Here is a 13,236-nt window from a genome sequence, read left to right as displayed (position 1 = left end):
GAGGGACAGGGTCCGTGGCTTCTTCCCATCCGTGTACTCTTTCATTCGATAGTATTTATGGAGCGCTTACTGTGTGCGCCGGACTAAGCGCTTGGAATGGACAATCCGGCAACCGATAGAGTCCCTGCCCCTCGACGGGCCCACGGTGTAATCGGGGGAGACGGACGGACGAAAACGGTAGCAATAAATAGAATCAAGGGGATGGGCATCTCATTAACAAAATAAATAGGGGAATAAAAATATATACCAATCCATCCGGTTGATTTTTCCGTGATTCCGTATTGTGTGGCAATCAGCTCAAGGAGCCACCCAAGAGAAGCAGCGTGGCTCAGTGGGAAGAGCCCGGGCTTGGGAGTCAGAGGTCGTGAGTTCGAATCCCGGCTCTGCCACTCGTCAGCCGGGTGACCGTGGGCGAGTCGCTTCGCTTCTCTGGGCCTCAGTTCCCTCACCTGTAAAATGGGGATTAACTGGGAGCCGCACGTGGGACAACCCGATGACCCGGTATCTCCCCCAGCGCTTAGAACGGTGCTCGGCACATAGTAAGCGCTTAACAAATGCCAACATTATTATGTGGGACGGGGACTGGGTCCAACTTAATTCACTTCTGTCTACCCCAGCGCTTAGAACAGTGCTTGACACACAGTAAGCTCTAAACGAATACCGTTAAAGAAATCACCAATCAACGTCGGTCTGTTCTGTGCAGACCACCAAACTTGGCCGAGTTCAGTAGAGTTAGTACCTGGGAGCAGAAGGACCTGGGTTCTAATCCCGGCTCTGCCTCTTGTCTGCTCTGTGACCGTGGGCAAGTCACTTCACTTCTCCGTGCCTCAGTTCCCTCATCTGTAAAATGGGGATGAAGACTGGGAGCCCCACGTGGGACAACCTGATCGCCTTGTCTCCCCCAAGCGCTTAGAACAGTGTTTGGCACATAGTAAGTGCTGTTTGACCATAGACAAGCCACTTCACTTCTCTGGGCCTCAGCTTCCCTCATCTCGTGGCTCAGTGGAAAGAGCACGGGATTTGGAGTCAGCGGTCATGAGTTCGAATCCCGGCTCCGCCACCTGTCAGCCGTGTGACTGTGGGCAAGTCACTTCACTTCTCGGTGCCTCAGTTACCTCATCTGTAAAATGGGGGTGAAGACCGTGAGCCCCACGTGGGGCAACCTGATTCCCCTGTGTCTACCCCGGCGCCTAGAACAGTGCTCGGCACTTAGTAAGCGCTTAACAAATACCAACGTTATTATTAACATTAGTACTGCGAGCCCCACGTGGGACAGCCCGATTCCCTTGCATCCCCCCAGTGCTTAGAACAGTGCTTGGCACATAGTAAGCGCTTGTGTTGTATGAAAGGAGAGAAGGTCAGCACTCCCCTTAAGAAGGATGGAAGAGGTCCTAGTGGCATTTACAACACATGTAAGGTTAAAGACGTTGCCACCTACTTCATGGCACCTAGCGCAGTGTTTTGGGTCAGGGACGGTCTCTATCTGTTGCCGAATTGTCTATTCCAAGCGCTTAGTACAGTGCCCTGCACACAGCGGGCGCTCAATAAATACGACAGTGAATGAGCAGATATCACCGTCATTATTATTATTATTACTACTCAGTAAATAACTTCATCTTCTTGGACCGCCATGACTGTAGGTATTTTTATGCTCGTCTCCCCTGATAGAGGGCAAGCGCTCCGTGGGCAGGGGACATGTCACCTCTTGTCCAAGCACCTCACCAAGGGTGCATTCGGGACACGGCGGTCCCGCTGCCGCGTGCTGCTTTAATAATAACAATAATAATAATAATAATAATGTTGGTATTGGTTAAGCGCTTACTATGTGCGGAGCTCTGTTCTAGGCGCTGGGGGAAATGCTCTACCAGGGCTCCTTAAATTCCCCCCCTCCGCTAGTTGGGAAGGCAGAAAAGCGTCCGCGATTTAGAGACGGGCCGGCAGATAACGCGGCTCCTGACCCGTCGTGTGCGCTTCTTTTGCATGTCCCGAAAGCGGGGCCCCATAGATAGGGAACGGTACGGGGCACCGGAAAAATACTTCCTCTGTCCCGTGGGGCGGATTTATTATTGCCGTCCCTAAAGGCTGTCAGGAACAGGGAGAGATCCGTCAGCCAACACTCGCGGACTCTTTTCCACCGTCCTGCAAATGTCCTCTGATAGCGAGGGTTTTGTCGTCGGTAGTTTTGAGAGAGACAGAAACAGTGCCCCGAGGGAACGGTGGCCGGAGTTCTCCAAGGTTCAGTCGGGGAACAAGTGACGTTTCTGTGCCCCTGTCATTTGTGATGGGCAAAAATCAATCGGTGGTATTTATTGAGCCCCTCCAGGGCGCAGGGCGCCGCACTTAGCACTCAGTACGATTTACTGAGCACCGACTGGGCGCAATCAGCGGCATTTATGGAGTGCCTGCGGCGCGCGGAGCACCACATTAAGCCCTCGGAGGAGTACAGCGTATCGCTGTCCCTGCCCACGAGGAGCGCACGTAGCGCGGCGCAGTGGAAAGAGCCCGGGCTTGGGCCTCGGACGTCGTGGGTTCGAATCCCGGCCCTGCCACTTGTCAGCTGTGTGACCGTGGGCAGATCACTTCTCTGTGCCTCAGTGACCTCCTCTGGAAAATGGGGATGAAGACCGTGAGCCTCACGTGGGACAACCTGATGACCCTGTCTCCCCCCCCCCAGCGCTTAGAACGCTGCTCTGCACATAGAGCTTAACAAATACCAACATTATTATTATTCTGTTTTCCCAAATTCAGCTCACCTGCTCACCTGTTCTCTTATACTCTCCCAAGCACTTAGGGTAGGGCTCCGCACACAGTCAGCGCTCAACGAATACCAGCGATCGATGGGTCGACTGGCACGTAAAGTGTGTTGGGCTTGGCTACGAGGGGGTCCCTGGTGACTTTTGGAGCCTGCGGTCTCGGTGGAGTTAAGGGTTCAAGGAGAGAGGTGGTGGAGAAGAGACGAAGGTGAAGAGGAGAAGGGTAGGAATCCTCTTCTCTTTCATCCGTGCCTTTCCTTCCATTTCTAGCCGGGCCTGTCCACGTAACCTCCGGGGGGGGGGGGGGTCGTCCTGCCGTGAGGCTCCCGGGGCTAATGGTGCCCCGGGGAACCTCGTCCGGATGTTTTAAGAGTCGGTGCGTCCACCTGAATTGCGGTTCTCCGCTGGGCAGACCAACGCAAATACACCTGAGCCAGGCTGGACGCTGGGAATTTCTCAGCTGGGGGTTGCGGCTCTGGAATTGGTAACATCCCACCTGCCACCTGTCCCGTCCAGCGGTCAGCGTCAACGGCGGCGTGGTTCCGTGAAAAGAGCACGGGCTTTGGAGTCAGGGCTCATGAGTTCGAATCCCGGCTCTGCCACTTGTCGGCTGTGTGACTGTGGGCAAGTCGCTTCACTTCTCTGTGCCTCAGTTCCCTCATCTGCAAAATGGGGATGAAGACTGTGAGCCCCACGTGGGACGACCTGATTCCCCTGTGTCTACCCCAGCGCTTAGGACAGTGCTCGGCACATAGTAAGCGCTTAACAAATACCAACATTATTATTATCATCACTGGTATTTAATGAGCGCTTACTCTGTGCAGAGCACTCTACGGGGCACTCGGGAGAGCCCAAAACAACATCCTCCAGCCTGGAACGCCCTCCCTTCTCGTAGCCGACAGACAGTGACTCTCCCCCGCCTTTCAAAGCCTTAGTGAAAGCCCATCTCCTTCAAGAGGACTTCCCCGATTAAGCCCTCGTTTGCTTTTCTTCCACTCCTTTCTGCGTCCTCCTGACTCGCTCCCTTTATTCGTCCCCCTTCGCAGCCCCACAGCACGTATGTCCGTATTTGTCATTTATTTATTTATGTTAATGTCTGTCTCCCAAGCTCACTGTGGGCAGGGAATGTGTCTGATATATTTTTGTATTGTCCTCTCCCCAGCACTCGGTACAGTGCTCTGCACCCAGTAAGCACTCAAGAAATACAATTGGAGCTAATTAAACGCTGTCACTGGATTGCCATTGACTTCTCCTGCCTCCGAGCCCAACCCCTAACCTACCCACGTTATGCTTTGCCCAGGGCCTCGAGGTCTTCACTTGAATCGCACTGCAAAAAGAAGCGTAGGGGTTTGGAAGACGCTGGCGTTAAAATGCGGTTTTTATAGCAACGATGCCTGCCGCTCTTTTAAGCGCCTGGGAAGTTTAGGAAACGGTGACCCCTTTTTCCCCCAGGGTGGAAAGCGTTGCGTTTTCTGGATTTCTGTGGAAAATGCTTTTGGTGGGAGAGGGCAGGGAGTTCTTTTTGAAAGGAAATCCTCATCGCCAGTGGCGTCTCCCCCCCACAACAGGGAGTCGGGTAAAGTTGTGTACATCTGGCCCCAGATGGCCCTTCCCAACTCCCATCCCGTCCGCCGGCAGCCACGTTCTCCAGACACAAAGGTCGGGGTCAGGGTGGACGGTCGCAGACGATCGGTGAGGGTCGGATGCACTTTCAGAGGAGAGCTTCCTTTATGTTGGGAAAAATCCCTGGGCGGGAGAAGAGAGCGGACTTCCTGGCTTCGCTCCCTTAAGGTGGGGCACCTGAATCTATTGTGACCGTCGGGTTTATGCCCAAATTAGAAGAGGCGGAACAACAGATGTCCAAAGACACCCGTGATCAAATGACGTCCGGTCCATCGAGGACAGGAGTTTATTGAGATCCCCCTCCGGGGAGCAAAGGGAAAACACAACAGAAGCACGGGATCCGTCCCCCGCCCGCAAGGAGCTTACGATCGTATGGGGGAGACAAGGCAGGAAGATATTTTCAAGCGGTTGTCAGAATGTCAGTAAGACGTTCAGTGGGCAGATTCCTTTTTACTGCCCGATGGGGAACAGGGCTGCGGATTCTTCTGGAGTGAAGGTAACGGGCCCCTTCGTCAACAGTAATAATAATGATAACAGTAGTGCTTGTTAAGCGCTTACTAGGTGCCAAGCACTGTTCTAAGCGTTAGGGTAGATTCAAGTTCATCAGGTCCCACATGGGGCTGTCAGTCTAAGTAGGAGGGAGGGAGAACAGGGATTGAATCTCTATTTTGCAGGAAGCGCTAGACTGTGAGCCCGTCACTGGGCTGGGATTGACTCTCTCTGTTGCCGGGTTGTCCGTCCCAAGCGCTTAGTACAGTGCTCTGCACATCGTAAGCGCTCAGTAAATACGATCGAATGAACGAAGGAAAATGAAATTCCCCCGGTTGCTATCAAGTGGGAAGTGGGGGATTTTGAGATCTCTCTGGATTCACCAGCTTTTCCTTTGTAAGAATAACAACTTAGAAAGGGGAAGCAACGCAGCCTAGGATTCAGAGGACCTGCGTTCTAATCCCGGTTCCACCACTTGGCTGCTCGTGTGACCTTGGGCAAGTCGCTTAACTTCTCTGTGCCTCAGTTGCCTCATCTGTAAAATGAGGATTGAATCCTATCCCCCTCCCACTTAGACTTGAGCGCCATATGGGACAGGGACTGTATCCAACCTGATCGTCCTGTATCTTCCCTCAGCTCTCAGTGTAGCACTTGGCCCAAAGTAAGCGCTTCACAAGTACCGTCGGTTGGGGGGAGCGCATCTGAAAAACAGATCTTCAAGTACAGCACTCATCAGCGCTCTGCCACCTGTCTACCCGTGTGGCCTCGGGGAAGTCGCCTGGCTCTGCTGGGCCTCGGCTAACTCCACGGTAAAATGGGGATTAAGATCGCGAGCCCCACGTGGGTCCGGGACTGGGTCCAGCCTGCTCGGCTCACGTCCACCCCGGCGCTCGGTACAGTGCCGCTCAACAGATGCCGCAATTATTATTATTAAAGGACGGGGAGAGAGAGAGACGTGCCGCGGACACACGAGCGAGGAATGCGGTCAGCCCTCCTGGAGCGCGAGGGTGAGGTGCTCCCCCAGCCTCAAGCGGGGGAAAGCCCCGGTTCCAGTTCCCACGGCCCGAGCGAGGCCGGGCCCACGGCTCTCTCCCCCTCTCCCCAGACGGACGGACCGTCGGGAGAGCATCCCCTCTCTTCCCCCGAAGGAGGGAGCGGACCAGAACAGGGCGGCGCGAGCGCGGGGCGAGAGCCGCCCTCCGTTCCGGCCGAATGAGCTGGCTCCGGGCTCCTCCGCGTTCCCGATCCTGGAATCTCAGGGCGCTCCCTCCGCAGTGCTCCAACTGTCGGGAAGGCCCCCACCCCCCGGAGCTCCTCGGGGCGTGGCACCCAATCGTCAGTCGGTCGTATTTATTGCGTGCTTCCCCTTCATTCGGCTGGATTTATTGAGCTCTTACTGGGTGCAGGACACTGTACTAAGCTCTTAAAAGGGTTATGATAGAACAGTAAACAGACACGTTCCCTGCCCGCAGTGAGCGGACGGTCTAGAGGGGGACGGAGACGTGAATAGAAATAAAGAAACGACAGCTACGGACCTAAGCGGGTGTGGGGCTGGGAGGGGGGGATGAAGAAAGGGAGCGAGTCACGCGACGCAGAAGGGAGCGGGAGAAGAGGAAAGGAGGGCTTAGTCTCGGAAGGCCTCTTGGAGGAGGTGGGCTCTCAGGAAGGTTTTGAAGCGGGGCAGAGTCGTCTGTCAGATTGGAGGGCGATCGGGGCCGGAGGAAGGACGTGGGCAAGGGGACGGCAGCCAGATAGGTGAGATGGAGGCCCAGCGAGAAGCTTGGCGTTAGGGGAGCGAAGTGTGCGGGCTGGGTTGGGTAGGAGAGTAGCGAGGTGTGGTAGGAGGGGGCGAGGGGATGGACTGCTTTAAAGCCAGTGGTTAGGAGTGTGTGCGCACTGTACTAAGCGCTTGGGAAAGGACAGTGCAACAGTAGACACATTCCCCACCCGCAACGAGTCTAGAGGATGCTCGGAACCAACCGTCCGTTTCCCTCTCGGTGTCGCATTCACCAGTAGAATCCGAAGCCGGACCCTGCCGTCGGCCAGTCGGTCACTGGGATGTAGTGAGTGATTTATAATAATAGGGTGGGTATTTGTTAAGCGCTTACTATGTGCTGTTGTAAGCGCTGGGGGAGATCCAGGGTCGTCAGGTCGTCCCACGGGAGGCTCCCAGTCTTCATCCCCATTTTACAGATGAGGGAACTGAGGCCCAGAGAAGGGAAGTGACTCGCCCACAGGCACACAGCTGACAAGTGGCAGAGCTGGGATTCGAACCCATGATCTCTGACTCCCAAGCCCGGGCTCTTTCCACTGAGCCACGCTGATTTCCTTATGAAGCGGCGTGATAGAGCACGGGCCTGGGAGTCGGGGCCCGGGGTCTAATCCCGGCTCCGCCACTCGTCTGCTGGGTGACCTTGGGCCAGTCACTTCGCTATTCTGGGCCTCGGTCGTCTCATCTGGAAAAGGGGGGTTGAGCCTGTGAGCCCCATGTGGGTCAGGGACCGTGTCCAGTTGGTTTTGCTCGTGTCCTCCCCAGCGCTCAGTACAGTGCCCGGCACATAGTCAACCTTTAACAGATACCTTTAAAAAAAAAGAGAGCCTACTGTGCACTGAGCCTGGTGCTGAGTGCTTGGAACACGAGCCTGTGAAGTCCTCTCTGGAACTGTGTGCGACCCGGTTTGCTCGTATCCACCACGGTGCTTGGCACATAGTTAGCCCTTAACAAATGCCATTATAATAAGAATGATAATTACCAGCTCCCGGTGGTGCCCCGGATTTCGGGATTCTGAACCTGCAGGGGCCGGAAGCCCTTGAGGATTCAGGCCGGCCTCTCCCGTCTTCTTCAGTAGCCCAGCGGGACTGGCCCCGGGCCAGCCGGCTGGCTCCGGAAACAGGCCACTTTAATAATCATTACGGCGCTCGTGAAGCGCTTAACTATGTGCCAGGCACTGTACTAAGCACTGGGGTGGATAGAAGCAGATCGGGTTGGACGCGGTCCCTTGTCCCACGTGGGGCTCCCGGTCTCGATCCCCATTTTCCACATGAGGTCACTGAGGGACCCAGAGAAGTGAAGCGACTTGCCCAGAGTCACCCAGCTGACAAGTGGCGGAGTCGGGATTAGAACCCACGACCGCTGACTCCCGAGCCCGGGCTCATTCCACCGAGCCACGCCGCTGCTTCGGGTCCGACAGCGGCACGCTCATCGCAGGCTGACGGCGGCCCTGTCTGTGAGGCTCCGCGAATGAAGGGAATTGCTACCCCGGTTTCTCACGTGCCCCCTTAGGCTGTGAGCTCATCGAGGGTCGGGAATCTGTCTGTTTATTGTTGTATTTTATTCTCCCGAGCACTCAGTACAACGCTCTGCACACCGTAAGCACTCAATAGGTACGACTGAGTCGATTCTGGAGCCGGCAAAGTTCCGCCTTTCCACCCAGCACCCTGTTTGTCAGCCCATCGATAAATCAGTCGTATTTAATGAGAAGAATAATAATAATGTTGGTATTTGTTAATAATGATAATAGTAATGATGTTGGTATTTGTTAAGCGCTTACTATGTGCCGAGCACCGTTCTAAGCGCTGGGGTAGACATAGGGGAATCGGGTCGTCCCACGTGGGGCTCACAGTCTTCATCCCCATTTTACAGATGAGGGAACTGAGGCACAGAGAAGTGAAGTGACTCGCCCACGGTCACACAGCCGGCAAGTGGCAGAGCCGGGATTCGAACTCATGAGCCCTGACTCCAAAGCCCGTGCTCTTTCCACGGAGCCACGCTGCTTTAAGCACCTGCCGGGTGCAGAGCCCTGGACCAAACGCTCGGGAGAGGACAAGTAGAACAAAAGATCGGCCACGGTCCCGGCCCACGACGAGCTTACGGTCTAGAAGAGTACGGAAAAGCTAAAAGTGCTAAAATGTCTTTTAGCTGCGTGCCTTCTTGATTTCATTGCCCTCAGGTTCCGTCTCCGGGCAGACCCGTAAGTGGGGAGTTTTCCTCGAGGCTCCGCCGCGTGCCGAGCCCTGTCCTGCGCACTTAGGAGAATACCCCAGGGTACGGGGACGTCATCCCTGCCTTCGAGGAGCGTAGGGTCTGGCGGAGCCCAGACTGAGCTCCTCTTCTCCCCCTACTCCCTCTACCACCCCCCTTCACCTCTCCGCAGCTTAACCCCCTTTTCCCCCCATCTCCCTCCGCTCCTCCCCCTCTCCCTTCCCGTCCCCTCGGCGCCGTACTCGTCCGCTCGACCGTCTCTATTTTCATCACCCTATTTATTTCGTTAACGAGATGGACATCGCCTCGATTCTATTTAGTCGCCATCGTTTTCACGAGACGTCCTTCCCCTCGACTCCGTTTATCGCCGTCGTCCTCGTCCGTCCGTCTCCCCCGATCAGACCGTGAGCCCGTCAGACGGCGGGGACCGGCTCGATCTGTCGCCGACTTGTTCACTCCAAGCGCTTAGTACAGTGCTCTGCACATAGTAAGCGCTCAATAAATACTATTGAATGAATGGGGTAGACAGAAGGAAGAAGTGGATGTGAGTAATAATGATGATGATGATGATGGTATTTGTTAAGCGCTTACTCTGTGCCAAGCTCTGTTCTAAGCGCTGAGGGATGCAAGGTGATCAGGTTGTCCCACGTGGGGCTCACAGTCTTAATCCCCATTTTCCAGATGAGGTCCCCGAGGCCCAGAGAAGTGAAGTGACTGGCCCAGAGTCACCCAGCTGGCAAGGGGTGGAGCCGGGATTAGAACCCATGACCTCTGCCTCTCAAGCCCGGGCTCTTGCCACTGAGCCACGCTGCTTCTCTGATAACAACGATGGCATTTGTTAAGCGCGTACTCTGTGCAGAGCACTGTCCTAAGCGCTGGGGTAGATACAAGGTCATCAGATTGTCCCACACGGGGCTCACGGTCTTCATCCCCCTTTGACAGGTGAGATCACCGAGGCCCAGAGAAGTGAATAATAATGTCGGTATTTGTTAAGCGCTTCCTATGTGCAGAGCACTGTTCTAAGCGCTGGGGTGGTTACAGGGTCATCAGGTTGTCCCACGTGAGGCTCACAGTCTTCATCCCCATTATACAGATGAGGTGACGGAGGCCCAGAGAAGTGAAGTGACTCGCCCCCAGGCACCCAGCTGATAAGTGGTGGAGCCGGGAGTCGAACCCATGACTCCCGACTCCGAAGCCCAGGCTCTTTCCACGGAGCCACGCTGCTTCTCTGGGTTAGCGCTCAAGGAGTAGGGAGTGTAAGTGGGGAGACGCAGGACTACTTTGGGGGAGAACTTCGGAGTACACAAGCGCCCCGGAGGCGTCGAAGTACCGAAGTGGAGGTGTCGGGACGCGAATGAGGGAGGGCTTCCCGGAGGAGGTGACGGCCGCCTTTCCCCCGTCCGGCTGCCGGATTACCCTTTGCCGGCCCGACTGCTCAGCGATGGTCGCCAGCGGGTGCTTAAGCCACCCGTTTCCGCCGCCCGGCTGGCATTGGCCGCCACTTGAGCGGTCGAGAGCTTGGCACCGTGAGCGCGTGTGAGCGCGTCCATTGATCGGCTGCCACGGCACGTTCAGCTCTTTCATTCGGAATCCCCCATCGGCGGGCCGGTTTCCTGGAAGGGGACGCTCCCGGGGAGCTCCTCGGGCCCGAGAGAGGCGGAAACTGCCAAGGAATATCTGGGATGTGAGTCAGCCGGGGGTCGGACGCTTGCTTTTTAAGAAGGCACGGGAAAGCGAGGGACCCGAGGCTCGCGGGTCCTCCGCCGCGCCGCCCGAAAGCCTGTCCTCCGGGTAGCCTTCCCGGTAGCCCGGGGAGCTGGGAGGGTAATTTGAAAGGGCAGATAATAATAATAACGGTGGTATTTGTGGAACTCCTCCTTTGTAATAATAATTATGGCAATTGTTAAGCGCTTACTACGCGCCAAGCACTGTTCTAAGCGCTTGGGGGGATACAAGGTCATCAGGATGTCCCACGTGGGGCTCACAGGCTTCATCCCCATTTTGCAGATGAGGTCACTGAGGCACAGAGAAGTGAAGTGACTCGCCCACGGTCACGCAGCTGGCAAGCGGCTGAACCGGGATTTGAACCCGTGACCTCTGACTCCCAAGCCCGGGCTCTTTCCACTGAGCCACGCTGCTTCTCTTCGTACCGTGCGCTGTACTAAGCGCTGGAGAAGATGCACTCAGATTAGACCCAGTGCCCGACCCGCGCGGGGTTCGCAGTCTGAGGGGGAGGGAGAAGGGGTATTTTATTCCCATCTTGAAAATGAGTAAACTGAGGCCCAGAGGAAGGGAAGAGACTTGGCCAAGGTCATACAGCAGGTAGCGGCGTAGCCTACTGGATGGAGCACGGGCCAGGGCGTCAGAAGGTCATGGGTTCTAATCCCGGCTCTGCCACCTGTCTGCTCTGTGGCCTTGGGGGAGTCACTTGGCTTCTCCGTGCCTCAGTTACCTCTTCTGTAAAATGGGAGATTAAGACAGTGAGCCCTACGTGGGACAGGGCCTGAATCCAGTCCAATTTGCTTGTATTCACCCCAGCACTTAGTAGGGCCCCCAGCGCATAGTAAGCGCTTAAAAAATACCGTAGTTATTATTGAGAATTATTGCTCTCAATATTATCATCATTATTATTATTATTATTATTATTATTATTGAGAAGCAGCGTGGCTCAGTGGAAAGAGCCCGGGCTTGAGAGTCAGAGATCATGGGTTCTAATCCCCACTCCGCCACTCGTCAGCTGTGTGACCCTGGGCAAGTCACTTCTCCGTGCCTCAGTTCCTCATCTGTAAAATGGGGACGAAGACTGGGAGCCCTACGTGGGACAAGCCGATCACCTTGTATCTCCCCCGGCGCTTAGAACAGTGCTTGGCAGATATTCATTCATTCAGTAGTATTTATCGAGCGCTTACTATGTGCGGAGCACTGTACTAAGCGCGTGGAATGGACAGATCAGTAACAGAGACAGTCATAGTAAGCGCTTAACAAATACCAACGTTAATATTAGTAGTCTTATCAGGTAAGCCGTGGAGGCGGTATTAGAACCCAGGTCTTCTGGCTCCCGTTAGGGGCTCCGCCCGCTAGACCACACCGCTGGGTGGCGTTTAGTACAGGGGGTCCTCTGGGGCACTTGGAGGGTCATTTTGGCTTGGGGGTGGCCACGGGGCAAGCGCGTTGGAAGAAGACGGTCTTCTCTGCCCGCTGACCTGCTCCCGGTTTACCGAGGACGTCGAATTAAGGAGCGGGCCCGTCAACCTGAAGCGCCGGGGACTCTTCTGCGACGATACGAGGAGGAAGGATGGTTTTTCTCAAGTTTTAAATGAATAAGATATATTTGGAATAACGGGGGAAATCTGCGGTCAGCGGTAGATTATGGGAAGCATAATGGAAAAACTGAGTTAGATAAGCCGAAGGATGAGGCACGTCCCCGTGGAATAACTGAACTGTGAAATGTTTTATATGCTTTAGCGCGAGCAGATGCTTCCAAATGGCGCCTCCCCTCTCCTCTCATCCCACCCCCACAGTGAACTAAAGGACTTCCCGTTCGGCGGTGATCTAACCCCCAACCAATTCAGCGGGGAGCGATCCCAGTCGATGGGTAGTACTTCCCAGGCTCTGTAGTGAGCGTCTGGGACACGGCAGTACGGTTAGTAAGCACGCCCCCCGTCCCCCGAAGAGCTCACGGCCTGATGGGGGAGACGGCCCCCAAAATTGCGGCTGGGAAGGAGAGGAAGAGTCGACATTTCGGAGCGTGCTTAGATAGAAACAGACGCACGGTTGCGACTGCACACACCCTTTCTCTCTCTCTTTTTAATCAGAAGAATTCGGGCATTTGTTAAGCGCTTACTATGTGCAAAGCACCGTTCTAAGCGCCGGAGTGTTGTGCACGGGGTCGGCTAAGGGAGGAGCAGCATGGCCCGGTTGAAAGAGCGCAGGACGGGGGGGGGCCTGGAGATGTGGGTTCTGATCCCGGCTCTGCCACGTGCCTGCCGGGTGACCTTGGGCAAGTCACTCCACTTCTCTGTGCCTCAGTTTCTTCATCTTTCAAATGGGGGATTAAATACTTATTCTCCCTCTCCCTTAGACCGAGACAGGGTCTGTGTCCGATCCGACTGTCCTATATAATAATAATAGTAATGTTGGTATTTGTTAAGCGCTGACTATGTGCAGAGCACTGTTCTAAGCGCCGGGGTAATAATAATAATGTTGGTATCTGTTAAGCGCTTACTATGTGCCGAGCACTGTTCTAAGCGCTGGGGGAGACACAGGGGAATCAGGTCGTCCCACGTGGGGCTCACGGTCTTCATCCCCATTTTACAGATGAGGGAACTGAGGCACCGAGAAGTTAAGTGACTTGCCCAAAGTCACACAGCTGACAAGTGGTAGAGCCGG

General features: G+C 55.2%; 1 non-coding gene across 1 annotated transcript; it reads left to right on the top strand.

Annotated features, from left to right (window-relative positions):
* The first annotated feature begins 1,335 nt into the window (after positions 1-1,335).
* Positions 1,336-1,464, top strand: LOC114815372. The gene has a single exon (XR_003763135.1). It is a non-coding gene; the product is annotated as a U6atac minor spliceosomal RNA (small nuclear RNA).
* The last annotated feature ends 11,772 nt before the right edge of the window (positions 1,465-13,236 follow it).

The sequence above is a fragment of the Ornithorhynchus anatinus genome, chromosome 11, assembly GCF_004115215.2.
Source record: "Ornithorhynchus anatinus isolate Pmale09 chromosome 11, mOrnAna1.pri.v4, whole genome shotgun sequence".
Taxonomy (NCBI): domain Eukaryota; kingdom Metazoa; phylum Chordata; class Mammalia; order Monotremata; family Ornithorhynchidae; genus Ornithorhynchus; species Ornithorhynchus anatinus.
This window is presented reverse-complemented; position numbering and strand designations above follow the sequence as displayed.